Genomic DNA, 16,886 nt, shown 5'->3' on the forward strand with positions numbered 1-16,886 from the left:
CAGATGGGAAAATGAGGCAGAAAAACAAACTCACCCAAATCACCCTAGTTATTTCAGTGCCTAACTCATTGATTTAGGCTGTTAAATTGAAATGGAATCCCAAGTGTGCACAGGTACCAGAAACTTCAGGTTTATGGTTGCATGTGCATCATTCCCAAATGGCATAAGATTATTCCAGTGAACACTGAATCAGACTCTATACCCAGGACTCTTAAATTCTACTCCTATTTTGTAGGGAAGCCCAACTTCTTACAATGCCACTGTTGTTTCAAATTCAATAAAACCCAATGGGAAAAGATCAGTCATTTGAATACCTGCCTGTTCACCTACAGACCTTGGCAATTGTTCTTTCAAATGGATTTTCAGGAAGACAATGGAAAAAAAAAATCATAACCTGTGTGCCTTAAGAGCAAATTGATTCCAACATATGGAAATATGGAAACACCATTCTTTTTCCTCTCTCTGTTAAATGTGAGAAGTATTACCCAGGTTTCAGGATTCAGGAGGGACCCAAGGAAAAAAGTGTGGTTTTTGGACCCCAAGGTAATGAAGAAAGCTCTTAGGATCCACATAGATCTATAGAATCTAAAACCATAGCAAATGAGGTTTGGAAGGGACACCAGGAAATCATCTAGTCCTATCCCCTGCTCAAAACAGGACCCTCCCCAACTAGACCATCCTAGTCAGGGCTTTATCTAGCCAAGTCTTAAAAACCTGCAAGGACGGAGATTCCACCACCTGTCTAGGTAACCTGTTCCAGTGCTTTACTACTCTTTTGGTGAGAAAGTTTTTCCTAATATCTAACCCAAATTTCCCTTGCTGCAACTTGACCTCATTTCTCCTTATTCTGTCATCAGCCACCACTCAAAACAGGCCAGCTCCACCCTCTTTGGAACCACTCTTCTGGTAGTTGAAGGCTGCTATTAAATTCCTGCTCAGTCTTTTCTTTTCCATACTAAATAAGCCTAGTTCCCTCAGTCTGTCCTCAGAAATCATGTGCCCCAGGCCCTGAACTGTTGTATCCTCCACTGGACTGTCTCCAATGTGTCGACATACTTTCTGTAGTGTGGGACCCAAAACCAGACACAGTACTCCAGATGTGGCCTCACTAGCACTGAATAGAGGGGAAGAATCATGTCCCTTGACCCGCTGGTAATATTTCTACAAATGGAGCCCACTATGCTATCAGCCTTCTTTGCAACACAGCCACATTGTTGGCTCACATTTAGCTTACTGTCCACTGTAACCCCCAGGTCTTTTTCTGCAGAGCTGCTGCTTATCCAGTCACTCCCCAGTCACTCCCCAACCAATCAGTGCCCAGTACCAGTGCATGGGATTGTTTCATCCTAAGTGCAGGACTTTACTCTTGTCCTTATTGAAACTCATGAGATTTCTTTTGGTCCAATCCTCCAATTTGTCTAGGTCTCTTTGAATCCTAGCCCATCCCTGCAGAGTATCTACTACTTCCCCAAGCTTGGTGTCATCAACAAATTTGCTGAGGGTGCAATACATCCCATCTTCCAGGTTGTTGATGAACACACTAAACAAACCAACCCCAAGACTGACCTCTGGGGCACTCCACTGGATACCCATTTCCAACTATACATTGAGATATTGATTACTATGCCCTGAGCCCGATGCTTTAATCCTAATATGTGTAAAGCTAACAACAGGAAATAGTGAGATTGTGTTTCTCTTTTACCTCATTATAGACCTGTTTCAAGCTTTAATGACTGAAAATACCTTTATGTTGTCAGAGATCTGCCCTGTGGGGTTGAGACATCATAACATTTTGGAGGATATCCTGTTTGTTTTCTTGCTAGTGAAGATGTGGTCAAGACCCAGGGAACTTAATACAAAAATATTACCGCAGCAATGCAAAAAAAGTTTGTATTGGTCAGTTGGAATAAATTCATCTTTGCTAAGGGGAAAGAGACAATTGAAATCATGGGGTTATCACAGGACCCCTGGCATGGCTTTATGAGCACTCGTGGTGCTCTGGCCAGGTGCCAGAAGACTGGAAGAAGGCCAATGTGGTCCTCATTTTCAAAAGAGGGAGGAGGGAGGACCCGAGCAACTATAGGCCCGTTAGTCTTACCTCAATCTTGGGGAAGCTCTTTGAGAAGATTATCCAGGAGCACATCTGTGAGGGCCCAGCAGGGGGGATGAAGCTCAGGGGCAACCAGCATGGCTTCATTAGGGACAGGTCCTGTCAGACCAACCTGACTGCCTTCTACGATCAGGTCACAAAATCCTTGGATGCAGGTGTCGCAGTGCACGTAGTCTTTCTGGACTTCAGGAAGGCCTTTGACACTGTCTCCCACCCCATCCTCATTAAAAAGCTAGGCGACTGTGGCACTGATGCCTACACAGTCAAATGGATCGCAACTGGGCTGAGGGGCCGCACCCAGAGAGTGGTGGTGGATGGGTCATATTCGACCTGGAGGGATGTGGGCAGTGGAGTCCCCCAGGGCTTGGTCCTCAGGCCCGTACTGTTCAATATATTTATTAGTGACTTGGACAAGGGGGTTAAAAGCACCCTGTTCAAATCCGCTGATAACACCAAGATTTGGGGCAAGGTGGGCATGCTAGAAGGGAGGGATAGGATACAACTGGACCTGGACAGGTTACAGGGGTGGACAAATGAGAATAGGATGGGATTCAATACTGACAAGTGCAAGGTTCTGCACCTAGGGAGGAAGATCCAGTAGCATACCTATAGGCTGGGGAACTCCCTTCTTATCAGCGCAGTGCCAGAAAGGGATCTTGGGGTCATTACCAATTCTAAAATGATCATGGCCTGGTAATGTGAGGACGTGGTCAGGAAGGTCAACCACACCTTGTCATGCATCCACAGATGTATCACAAGCAGAGACAAGGAGGTGATCCTCCCCCTCTATGCAACACTGGTCAGGCCCCAGTTGGGAGTACTGCATCCAGTTCTGGGCACCGAACTTCAGGAGGGATGTGGCCAGTATTGAGAGGGTCCAGAGGAGGGCTACACACATGATCTGGGGACAGCAGGGCAGGCCCTATGAGGAGAGGCTATGGGACCTGAACCTGTTCAGCCTTAACAAGAGAAGGCTGAGTGGGGATCTAGTGGCCATCTATAAACTTACCAGTGGGGACCAGCAGGGAACGGAAGAGACCCTGTTCCCCCAAATACCTCCTGGAGTAACAAGGAATAATGGCCATAAGTTCTTTGAGAGTAGGTTAAGGCTGGACATTAGAAGGAACTAGTTCACAGCTAGGATCTGGAACCAACTTCCAAGGGAAGTGGTGCTCGCTCCTACCTTGGGGGTATTTAAGAGGAGGCTTGATAATTACCTAGCTGGGGTCATATAAGCCCAGTATTCCCTCCTGTCCAGGGAAGGGGGTCAGACTTGATGATCTACTTAGGTTGCTTCCGACCCTACACCTATGAATCTATGAATCTATGAAATGTAATGAAAACTAGCAAACAAAACCTGAGAACAGATGGGAAATGTTAAGGGATCTGCTTCATTCTCTTGGCAGTGGGCATTATAGAAGTATTATATAATCCCTAGAAAAGCTACAGTAATAACCAGAAGACTGAAAAAGGAATTGTCTTTGTGCTAACCTTTTGTACTGAACCTTGCAACCCTGGAAAGTGGCACAGGAAACCAAAAGGAAAAAATCCTAATTTTATACCGAAAATATTGGGGATCAGGGTCACAAGTCAATGGGCTAGGAAGAGCTAAAAAAACAGATAAACATTAACATTAAAGTACAGACACTTAATAGCTAAATAACACATCACAAGCACTAACAATGTAGTATCTTCACTCAACTTGGTTCCCTCCCACACCTCTGGAAGCGCTCCAACCAGCCTCCAATCCTGAGAGCGCACAACTGCTGTCCACCCATCTGAGTTCTGCTGCTGCAATCCAACACTACTGCTTCCATGACTCCTGTAATCTCCAGGCATCTTAATATCTGCCGCTGAGTCCTGTGCTTTCCGCCGCTTCTGGTTCCTCCTCCTTTGTCTCTCAGCATCCAGGGTCTCTGAGAGCTGTAGTTTTCATCCAGTTAGCAGAGTTTTTACAGTTCAAATTCAGTTAGCAGAGCAGATCCCACTGCTGTCACACGTATATATTATGATTAGCTTACACAATACATCGCTCCCTCTTTCTGCCCAGCAGAGCTTGCACACTAAACTAAGATGTTGTTGTGGAAAATCTGAAGAGACAAAAGATTTCTTGACTTTTACAGAGGCCCCGGATGGCCAACAATATTTTGAAAAACATAGTAGTTTCCTATGGCTAAATTTTTTGACTGATGTCTTCATTTTGAAACACACCTGCTTGTCAAAGATTTCTTCTTTGGAGTCAAGTCCTGACTTCCCAGCGTTATCCCAGCTCCACCCTTCCCTGACAACTCTGCCCTCAGACCACTCTGGCTCCAGTCTCTTTGCAGCCTGTGTTCTCCACTCACCATTAGACACTTCCACGAATGCAGGTGACACCTTCATTTAACACAAGTTGCAAATCAATATGGCTATGAATCCCACCCAATCAGGACTCAGCAGTGAAGTCTGAATCACCTGGAGCTCATTGGCTGTTCTTTACACTGCCGTTTCTGGGTATGTTTCTACTCCCTTTTACAGTGGTTGTGAGTTTGTGAAGCTTTCTGCAGCTGACTGTTGAACTGAAGGTTATTGCTGTGCCCATTAATGAACCACTGGGCTTATCACTATAATAGCATCATCTGATTCGCACAAGTATGGACAGATTTATTTTTAGAGTTATGTGACACACACCTAATACCACACGTAGAGTTACCCAACTGTGTGTGCAGTAGTATCTGCCATCGGGGAGATCTTGATACACTTGCTTTCTTTTCTATGAGTTGATGGAGGAAAAGACACTTAAGGTTGAGCTGAATTCACACCTGGTTGATGTCAATACAAAGACTTCTATTCATTTCAATAGGCTTTAGACTTATTTTTACATGTGCTCCAGGGGTGGAGGGGACCCTTTAATTAGAGCTTGAATCAAAGTGCCCGCAGAGTCTAGGGTATCAGTGTCCCCTCTCTTCAAAATGGCAGTGGAGGTGCTTTATCTAAAGCTCATTGAACAAGCCTTTAGTTAAAGCACCCTCGGCACCATTCTGAAGCACAGGAGGCTAGCCGGAGCGCGCTAATTCATGAGACACGGAGGCTAGCTGGAGCGCGCTAATTAGCATGCTCCTGCAGACTTGATTAATCGAGTCTGCTCCAACACACTGTAATTACAGCTCATCAGAGCAGCCTTCTGGCTCATGTACAGGCCCCCTAAATGTATCTGCCTGTCAGAAATCAATTATCCAGCACTAGAGTTTAAGAAAGAAAGAAACAACGTATTATGGGGAGTGGGTGGGCCTTGTATTAATCTGCCTGTAAGTGGAATGAGGGATTTGATCCTCTGAGAAACTGTCCCTACTTGTGTGAGTAGAGAAAATACAATTCACTCTGCCTTGCTCTCATTTTCCGAGGACCTTCCGGTTGAGGGTAAATGAGTTGTTGGTACCTCACACTTTTCATCTCCTTGAAAATCTCAATTTGTATCATAGCGATCCGATGTCAGCAATAAATGAGGTCTCAGCAAGTCCTGGTGGGTGGATTTGATTTCCTTGAAGAATCAGAGTGAGGGTGTCAAAACTCTTCAGAGTTGGCCCAGCCGTGCTTCTGAGTGACATTTCTATTCACTCAGAAAGGTCATGGACTTCAGCGGGAGCAGAGTTTTTACAGTGCTGACCACTTTTAAGCATGCTGCCCACCGTACTCTGTTCTGCTCATTGGATGTGTTTGGCACCCCAGCTTCAGGCCCCAGTCAGCACACACATATCAGCATCTGCTGAATAAGGAATTTGACTCCTTACATATTAACCGGAGAACCTTCCTGCTCTGCCAGAGTGCTGGACTTTCATCCCGAAGAGTGAGAAATTTGCACATCTCTGCCAACCTGTTGCACAAGTTCATTCAAAATGCCAAACACCACCTCACCATGTCCAGACAGTGGTGAATGTTCAATCCTGAATGTTGATTAGCAAGTGATGGGATGGGTGGGGGGAACTAGGGACACTTGTACACGTGACAAAATTGGCCTTCAAAGCAGCTTAATTGCACTTTCTAGGATCTCCACCCTATTCCTGGAGAGCGAGGGAGGTAGTAAATTCATTTCTCACCCCGTTACCAATGAGAGTGCGCACACTTACACTTCCAACAGTCTCTCTACCTTGCAACACATGCATGTTAGCACAATCTCTGCAAAGCCACCATAAGAATATGCAGGTGTCCAGTAACATTGCTTATCTCACCTGTATCCCCTTCTATCTCGCTAGGCACAGGGGCACATAGGATCACAAGATATCTGTTTCACATCCACTGTCCTTGGCCTTGGAGCAGAGCTGGACCCTTTCTATAGATTTCATAGACATTAGGGCTGGAAGGGACCTTGGAAGATCATCGAGTCCAGCCCCCTGCCCAAAGGGCAGGAAGTCAGCCGGATTCATAGGATCCCAGCAAGTTGAGCATCCAGTTTGCTCTTGAAGGTGTTCAATGTAGGCGCTTGAACCACCTCCGGTGGCAGGCTGTTCCAGACCTTGGGGGCTCGGACAGTAAAGAAATTCTTCCTTACGTCCATCCTGAAACGGTCTTGTAGTAGTTTATGACCATTCGACCTAGTCATCATCCCTTGGGGTGCTCTGGTGAACAAACGTTCCCCCAGATACTGGTGGTCACCCCTGATAAACTTATAGGTGGCCATCAGATCACCCCTGAGCTGGCACTTTTCCAGGATAAAGAGCCCCAGGTCTCTCAGCCTGTCATCGTAGGGTCTGCTTCCTTGACCTCTGATCATGTGTATGGCTCTTCTCTGGACTCTCTCAAGCTTCTCCACATCCTTTTTGAATTGTGAAGCCCAAAACTGGACGCAGTACTCCAGCTGCGGCCTCACTAAGGCTGAGTACAAGGGGAGAATGACGTCCCGGGATTTGCTTGAGAAGCATCTATGGATGCAAGCCAGCGTTTGGGTCGTTTTACTAGCCACAGCATCGCACTGCAGGCTCACATTCATCTTGTGGTCAATGATGACCCCCAGGTCTCTTTCTTGCATAGTGCTAGCCAACATAGCACTGCCGAGCCTATAAGGATGCTGCGGGTTTTTTTTCCCAAGGTGGAGAACCTTGCATTTATCGGCGTTGAACACCATCAGATTCTCGTCCGCCCACTTGCTGAGCCTGTCCAGGTCAGCCTGGATCACCCGCCTGTCTTCTGGTGTGGATGCTTTGCCCCAAAGTTTGGTGTCATCAGCGAACTTGGCCAGTCCACTTCTGATTCCAGTGTCCACATCATTAATGAAGATGTTGAACAGTATGGGTCCAAGGACAGACACTTGGGGGACCCCACTGGTCGCAGGACACCACGATGAGTTACTTCCATCAATTACTACCCTCTGGGTCCGACCCCGGAGCCAGTTTTCCAGCCAGTGGATCGTGTAGGACCCAAGGTGACAATTGGCCACATTCTCTAAGAGGTGATTATGGGAAACCAGGACAAAGACTTTTTTGAAGTCAAGATATATGACATCAATCTCTTCTCCCTTGTCCAGGTGATAGGTCACCTGGTCGTAGAAGGAAATGAGATTGGTCAAGCAAGACCTACCTGTGGCAAACCCGTGCTGGCTATCCCTTAAGATGTTGGCATCAGCCAGTCCATTAAGGATGGCCTCTTTGATAAACTTTTCTAAGATCTTCCCCCAGATAGAAGTCAGGCTAATGGCCCTATAGTTTGCCAGATCCACTTTCCTCCCTTTCTTGAAGATAGGCACCACATTGGCCTTCTTCCAGGCTTCGGGCACTACACCAGAGCACCAAGAGTTTTCAAAGATCCATGCTAGAGGCTGGGCTATGATGCTCGCCAGCTCCTTGAGTACCCTGGGGTGAATATTGTCAGGGCCGGCTGACTTGAAGGTATCCAGCTTCTCAAGATGTTCCTTCACGAAGTCAGCATCAATGGAGGGCAGGGGATCACCCTCAACCGGACTTCCCTGTCCCGTAGCGGGCATGGGCGTCCCACGGGACTGATGAAAGACCGACGCAAAGTACCTATTTAATAGGTTGGCTTTTTCCTGGGTGTCAGTTGTCAGTTGCCCCATCTGGTTCAGCAGGGGTCCAATGTTGCCCCTGCTTTTCCTCTGGCTCCCCACATATCTGAAAAAGGACTTTTTTATTGTCCTTGATGCTCAAAGCTAGTTGGAGTTCAGTTGCAGCCTTGGCTTTCCTGGTCTGCTCCCTACTTCTACTTCTACTTTCTCCTTTTATCTTGTTGCAGCTGTGTTGCCCATATAAGATTTTGGCTTCCCATATCTTGTATCTGTAACTTCCAATTTACACTTTTCAGAGCAAAGACACAACACTGCTTACACACTTTGTGTTGCACAAACAGCTTCATCTTTGCAAAACCGCTCACTCATTAGGCTCCTTAGGTTCTACTTCTATTAGAAACATTCACAGTGTTTCTAGCACAGGAAGTTAATTTTCTCTGCTACTGACTTCTTATTGGACCGGCAATAAAAGTTATTTTACCTAACCACCTCAGACATCCTCTGAGATCAGATGGCAGCTCTCTCTCAAGGTTACCATATTTCTCCCTGCTATAAAACAATCATTCTTAAAATTTCATTCTCACTCTCTCCTCCACTTATCTTTCTTTACTGCGTGTTTCTTTGCCAACTTTCACTTCTTATTAATCAGTGAGCTTTTTAACTCTCCAGTATAAGGTCGCCATTACAAATGATCTAGGGTCCATCATAACCCTGTCTGAAACCCATCACTGCTACAAAAAATGCTGATCAAGGCTCCCATATTAATCAACATTAGGGGGTTTTCATATTTCCCTTATTTCCCACTAAACCGGAATGGTTGGGCACCCCTGGTAGTCAAAATAGACTCATCCTACTAGCCCCTTGGGTGCTTGGGGTGTAGGGCTTTCCTTCCCTATGGTGAATTGGAAGGCACTGAAGGCTGAACTAACCAACATGGGTCTGGCTTTGCCCCTCCTGCCAGCTTTTTGCATTCAAATGAGCTCTATCAATCTCTGCGCTGCTTTGCTCTTTAACTTCCCACCTTTGTTAACTCATTCCTCTCCTCTGCTGTTTTCTTTTGTATAAAAGCCATCTGCAAAGTTTCAAGCGACATCTGACAGTGAGGATTTTTCAACTCCTTAACTTGTTTCTCTCTATCAAATTTCACCTCCTCCACAGATCAGTTTTGCTGACATCAGCTGTAGGGGAACAGCAACATCGTGCTTAATTGTTACAACTTGCCCAGGGTTAATCTGATCAAGAATTAGCTCTCCCTAGCATCCATACTGCAGTTTGCCAAGGGGGAAATCTGGGCATAGTGAGAAGCTACCCCAACTACCCAACTCCCAGAGATTACCATTGCCCATTGGCTGTAGTTCCCAACTCGATACCATCAACCTGTCTCTGACTCCTGGCTGCATTTGCAAACTCTAAACTAATCCCTTCCACTTATCCCTGTCCTCCTGCACATTACTTAGCTGTTGCTAACCCTGGTCACATTTCAAAGCCTCCTCTGCTTTTTGCTCTATTGCCTTCTTAGAAGTTTCCCATAAGAGCTATAATGCTGGTCCACGCTGCTGTGCAGGGGCCGTTTGTTTATACAGCAAGCAATAGTGTTCAAATTTAGTTTCTAAATCTGGAACTTCACAATATCACTAATAGCTCAAGAAGTCCATGGATTGTGACCATGTTCCCATAAAAGGTATGTCAACATGGAGGGGTCGTCCACATCCCCCAATGACAAGCTCACGGAATCCAACCCCTTACTTTTATTCTTTTCCCAAAACTTACTCAAATTGGGCTGCCCCTATATCCTTCAGGACAACAACCACAAGATCTGGATCCAAAAAGAAAACGCAGCCCTCCAGGATCCACCCACAACCGTGGTCCAAAAAAGCGGCTCTCCAGGAATCCAACCTACATGGCAATATCCAGTGGCCTGCGAAAATAATGTCATTTATATATAACAGATGACAGACAAGGAAGTTTCAATATGAAGGCTTACTGCTTATCTCAGGTGCCCTTATCTTCTTTCAGTCCCAAAGAGATGATGCCAAAGTAGAGGCAGTAGCACTTCTCCCCAGTACTCTTTCTACAATTGCTAAGGAACAGGTTAGAAATGTTTGCAGCACATGCCCAAGTCAGCAGAGAAACCCCATAAATTCAGAGAAAATATTTGAGCCATCTTGATCCAAGTACCTTGATCCATCATTACCACCACACTTCAGACTCTGAAATAAGCCTTCCCTACATGACAAATGAGTGATATGAGTTACTAGCCGTCTTATTATTCTAAAAGAACTATAGGGAAGCGTATACACCTTGCTCAAAGGACACGCCAAATAGGCAACTACAAGATCTGTACATCTGGGGATGCATGTTGAGTCAAGTTGGCACATTTTCAGCTGACTGTTCTCTGTTACCCCAGGTCTTTTTCTGCAGAGCTGCTGCTCAGCCAGTTGATCCCCAGCCTGTACCGGTGCATGGGATTGGTCCATCCTATGTGCAGAACTTTACACTTTTCCTTACTGAACTTCCTGCATAATCCACTCAAGCACTAAAGGAGAGAAAAGTCATGGTCAGAGAGTGTCATAGAAAGGTTCCACAGCAAGGAATAGGAAACTCAAATAAAGCTATTTCAAGCGGATATGTATATTACTTGTCTCAGTCTCTCCCCACCACCCCACTTTCTTTACTCTAATTCTGGACAACAGAGGCTGGAAGTACCACTGGTGCAGAAGTACCAATGGTACCACTGGTGCAGAAGTACCAATGACAGGCATCAGGTGGTTTTATGCTGCTTAAGCCATATGAATACTAAACACATGCAGATCAGCCTGAGGATCCTACTGCAAGTATCAGATGGATAAGCATGCCACTTCCTCTTCCGCTCTTCTGGATTTGACTCCACAGGCCTGAAAACCAAGGTGTGTTTGGCCATTGGACTTTGTAGCACAGTGTTGGTGTTGCAGTCCCCCAGGTAGATTTTCATGGCACCCCGGTTGAGAACCATTGTCTCAGACCCCTTCAGCCTGAGAATGTGCACATGGTGGGGGGAGGCTAAAATAAAAACCCCACCTCCCACCTCCAATGCGAGTACTCTGAATTCAGGGCTAGAGACAACGCTGAGCAACGATCATTCTCCATCCCTCCTATTCAAGATGGGCCACTATGCAGAAAGGAATGCAAGAGTTATGGGGCCAGGATACCAAGCAATGGGAAACTACCCTCTGCAGCCCAGTGATGAAAGCACTCCCCTGAGAGAAAGAGAGCCCGGGCTCTGATCCCTGCTTCCAATGGCTCTTTAATACAAATGAATATGCAGTCCCAGGAGCAAGGATCAGAAACCAGGAGTCCTTGTGGCATCAGCACCCTCAAACATGCTGCAAACTAGAATGACACAAAAGTAGAAATAAACAGAGGCTGAAAATTGAAAAGGGTTAAAAAAAACAGCTAAGAACTTATGAAAGCTGTTGAAATCATGACAAAATACAATAAACTAAAGAATGTCAGGCTATTTAATTGACCCAAGAGATTCATGGATTCATAGATGTTAGGGTCGGAAGGGACCTCAATAGATCATAGAAAAGTTTATTAAGGAGGCCATCCTTAATGGACTGGCAGACGCCAACATCTTAAGGGATAGCCAGCACGGGTTTGTTGCGGGTAGGTCTTGCTTGACCAATCTCATTTCCTTCTACGACCAGGTGACCTATCACCTGGACAAGGGAGATGAGATTGATGTCATATATATTGACTTCAAAAAAGCCCTCGATCTGGTGTCCCATGATCGTCTCTTGGAGAAACTGGCCAATTGTCGCCTTGGGTCCTCCACGATCCACTGGCTGGAAAATTGGCTCCGGGGTTGGACCCAGAGGGGAACAATTGATGGAAGTCACTCATCGTGGTGTCCTGTGACCAGTGGGGTCCTGCAGGGCTCTGTCCTTGGACCCATACTGTTCAACATCTTCATTAATGATGTGGACACTGGAGTCAGAAGCGGACTGGCCAAGTTTGCAGATGACACCAAACTTTGGGGCAAAGCATCCATACCAGAAGACAGGCGGATGATCCAGGCTGACCTGGACAGGCTCAGCAAGTGGGCAGATGAGAATCTGATGGTGTTCAATGCCGATAAATGCAAGGTTCTCCACCTTGGGAGGAAAAACCCGCAGCATCCTTATAGGCTCGGCAGTGCTATGTTGGCTAGCACTATGGAAGAAAGAGACTTGGGGGTCATCATTGACCACAAGATGAACATGAGCCTGCAATGAGATGCTGCGGCTAGTAAAGCGACCAAAATGCTGGCTTGTATCCATAGATGCTTCTCAAGCAAATCCCGGCACGTCATTCTCCCCCTGTACTCGGCCTTAGTGAGGCTGCAGCTGGAGTACTGCGTCCAGTTTTGGGCTCCACAATTCAAAAAGGATGTGGAGAAGCTTGAGAGAGTCCAGAGAAGATCCATGCGCATGATCAGAGGTCTGGGAAGCAGACGATGACAGGCTGAGAGCCCTGGGGCTCTTTAGGCTGGAAAAGTGCAGGCTCAGGGGTGATCTGATGGCCACCTACAAGTTTATCAGGGGTGACCACCAGTATTGGGGGAACGTTTGTTCACCAGAGCGCCCCAAGGGATGAAGAGGTCGAATGGTCACAAACTACTACAAGACCATTTCAGGAGGGACATAAGGAAGAATTTCTTTACTGTCTGAGCCCCCAAGGTCTGGAACAGCCTGCCACCGGAGGTTGTTCAAGCGCCTTCATTGAACACCTTCAAGATGAAACTGGATGCTCATCTTGCTGGGATCCTATGACCCCAGCTGACTTCCTGGCCTTTGGGCGGGGGGCTGGACTCTATGATCTTCCAAGGTCCCTTCCAGCCCTAATGTCTATGAAATCTATGAAATCTATGAAATCATCGAGTCCGACCCCCTGCATAGGCAGGAAAGAGTGCTGGGTCTAGATGACCCCAACTAGATGCCTATCTAACCTCCTCTTGAAGACCCCCAGGGTAGGGGAGAGCACCACCTCCCTTGGGAGCCCATTCCAGACCTTGGCCACTCGAACTGTGAAGAAGTTTTTCCTAATGTCCAATCTAAATCTGCTCTCTGCTAGCTTGTGGCCATTCTTTCTTGTAACCCCCGGGGGCGCCTTGGTGAATAAAACCTCACCAGTTCCCTTCTGTGCTCCCGTGATTAACTTATAGGCAGCCACAAGGTCGCCTCTCAACCTTCTCTTGCGGAGGCTGAAAAGGTCCAGGTTCTCTAGTCTCTCCTCGTAGGGCTTGGTCTGCAGGCCCTTAACCATATGAGTGGCCCTTCTCTGGACTCTCTCCAGGTTATCCGCATCCCTCTTGAAGTGCAGCGCCCAGAATTGAACGCAGTACTCCAACTGCGGTCTGACCAGCGCCCGATAGAGGGGAAGTATCACCTCCTTGGACCTATTCGTCATGCATCTGCTGATGCACGATACAGTGCCATTGGCTTTTCTGATGGCTTCGTCACACTGCCGACTCATGTTCATCTTGGAGTCCACTAGGACTCCAAGATCCCTTTCCACTTCCATACCACCCAGCAGGTCATTCCCTAGGCTGTAGGTGTGCTGGACATTTTTCCTCCTTAGGTGCAGCACTTTGTATTTCTCCTTTTTGAACTGCATCCTGTTGTTTTCTGCCCACTTGTCCAACCTGTCTAGATCTGCTTGCAGCTGTTCCCTGCCCTCCGTAGTGTCCACTTCTCCCCATAGCTTTGTGTCATCTGCAAACTTGGACAGAGTACATTTCACTCCCTGGTCCAAGTCGCTGATGAAGACATTAAAGAGTATCGGTCCAAGGACCGAGCCCTGCGGGACCCCACTTCCCACACCCTTCCAGGTCGAAACTGGCCCATCCACCACCACTCTCTGGGTGCGACCCTCTAGCCAATTCGCCACCCACCGGACTGTGTAGTCATCAAAGTCACAGCCTCTTAACTTGTTCACCACTTTGGGGTGGGCTAACTTATTGAAGGCCTTTCTGAAGTCTAAGTACACGACATCCACCCCTCCTCCTGTGTCCAGGAGTTTCATAACCTGGTCATAAAAAGAGACTAGATTGGTCAGACATGATCTGCCTGCCACGAACCCGTGCTGGTTTCCCCTCAGCATAATTTGTCCTGCCAGGCTCTCACAAATATGAGCCTTGATAATTTTTTCAAAGATTTTGCCGAGGATGTAGGTGAGACTGACTGGCCTATAGTTGCCTGGGTCCTCCTTCCTCCCCTTCTTGAAAATGGGGACCACATTGGCCCTTTTCCAGTCCTCTGGGACTTTGCCCGTGCGCCACGAGCGTTCAAATATTCCCCCCAGTGGCTCTGCTATGATGTCGGCCAGTGCCTTCAGCACCCTCGGATGGAGCCCATCCGGGCCTGCCGACTTAAAGGTATCCAGTTCTTCCAAGTGACTCTACACCATCTCAGAGTCTATGCATGGAAGTCTGGCGCCTTGCTGCTGCCTCTCTACAACCCCAGTGAGAGACTTGTCATGCCCCTAGCTTAGGAACACTGAGGCAAAGAACTCGTTGAGGAGTTCAGCCTTGTCCCCCCTGTCCGTCACCAATTGTTTCTGCCCATTTAGCAGGGGTCCTATTCCTCCCTGGGCCTTCCTTTTACTCCCTATATATCTAAAAAACAATTTCTTGTTGTCTTTTACTTGGGATGCCATCCTCAGCTCTATGGTAGCTTTGGCCTGTCTAACTGCCTCCCTACAAGCGCAAGCAGAGGAGGTATATTCGTCTTTGGTGATCTCTCCCTGTTTCCACTTTTTTTGTGCTCCCCTTTTGGCCCTTAGGCTGCCTTGGATTTCTCTGGTCAGCCAAGGAAGCCTCCTGGCCCCTTTCCCTCTTTTCCCTCGCATCGGGATCGTCTTGCTTTGTGCCCGAAGGATCATTTCCTTAAGGCACAGCCACCCTTCTTGGGCTCCCATCACTTCAAAACTCCTACTCTGCAGTGCATCTTTGACTAATCGTCTGAGTTCATTGAAATCAGCTTTCCTAAAGTCTAGCACTTTCACCCTACTAGTTACCTTAGTCACTCGACGTTTTATAAAGAATACTATTATCAGGTGATCACTGTCCCCGAGTTGGCTATCGATCTGTAGGTCCCCTACCATGTCATCCCCCGTTGCCAATACCAGATCCAGTATGGCATTCCCTGTAGTGGGACCGTGTACCTCCTGTGTCAGGTGGAGGTCCTGTACACAGGTTAGAAGCCTTCGTGAGCGGTGGGAGTTTGCCGTCTGCGTCTCCCAGCAGATGTCTGGGTAGTTTAGGTCCCCCATGACTACTGCTGCTTTAGCTTTTATGGTCTCCGAGAGCCGCCTCAGGAGCCCCGAATCTATTTCTTCCCATTGGTGTGGGGGTCTGTAGCAGACCCCTACCACTAAATCCCTTTCTCCTTGCCCCCCATGTAGCTAACCCACAATCCTTCTACTTCCTCGTCCTTTGATTCCTTCTTGATGAGGGTTGATGTATATTGCTCATTGACATAGAGCGCAACCCCTCCCCCTTTTTCCCCCACCCTGTCCTTTTTGTTCAATCTGTAACCCTCAATATGTACCACCCAGTCGTGGGATGAATCCCACCAGGTTTCCGTTAGCCCTACTAAGTCATAGGTGTTTTGTGCAAGCAGGAGCGCTAGTTCATCCTGCTTGTTCCCCATGCTCCTAGCATTTGTATATAGGCACTTGAGCCCTGCGACTAGTGCCTTTGCTGTCCCCCCGCTCCGAATCCCAAGAGGCCCCTTATTTCTTACCTTCTCGTTGCTTACCTGTGCTGTAGTGCTGGCCGCCCCATGGCTTGAAGGTTCCCAATGTTCTCCTTCTTCTGGCTGGGCTGGCCTTGTGGGTGCCACATGGTTTGGTGGTCCACAGCTTCCCCCGCCCTCATCTTCCCCTCCCCCTGACGAGCCTAGTTTAAAGCCAGCCGGAGGAGATCCGCCAACCTAGTAGAAAACACACGCTTACCTTTGGGGGACAGGTGAAGCCCATCCCAACTGAGCATGTCCCTGCTGAAGAGATGACTTGTTAAGCTATAATCATCTAGACTAAAAGATACACTATAAAGTGGTCCTTTAATTTTGCTAACACAGTCATACTGGGTGGGTCTACACATTTATTAATGTGCCGTGGTTACTGTGCATTAAGTTTAGTACTTGTATAACCAAGTATTAAATCAATTTTGCAGTAACTGGCACTACTGCACAGTAACACCTACGCATAGCTTTTTAGTGATGCTAACTGTGCAATAGCCTAATACTAATGCATGGTAGTGTCTTAGAACACTTTTTGCTCCACACACTATTGTGCAGTAGAATTAGGCTACTGTGCCGTTAGCATTTCAAGTAGACATGACCAGTGAGAACTCATGGCAGCAACTACAAAAATAAACTGGAAACAGGATGCAACTTTTTAAAGGAACATTCAGAAGTTTTCCAATGGGAATACCGTTTTTATAATAAGGGTGGTCAGAGTCTAGAATGGTCTGACAGCTGAAATTATGTCTGTGTGATAAAGGTGCTGGCTGAAGGCTCTATGAAGATTAGACTAAGTGTTTTTCTGTATTTGTTTAGATATTAAGCTATACGTTATTGCTAAAATCCTAATTAAAGTTTAAGATGTAGTGAGGCCTTGTATAAAGTAAGACCTAGTAAATTTAGCAAAGCCTAGAAGTAGTAAGGCCCTGTGGCATACTTAAAATTACCTTATCAAAGGAAGGCAAGGCTTGTACTGCTATTGGTCAGTCTAAGGACAGTTAAAGTAAAAGGAATCTGA

Source organism: Alligator mississippiensis, chromosome 1 (assembly GCF_030867095.1).
Source record: "Alligator mississippiensis isolate rAllMis1 chromosome 1, rAllMis1, whole genome shotgun sequence".
Lineage (NCBI taxonomy): Eukaryota > Metazoa > Chordata > Crocodylia > Alligatoridae > Alligator > Alligator mississippiensis.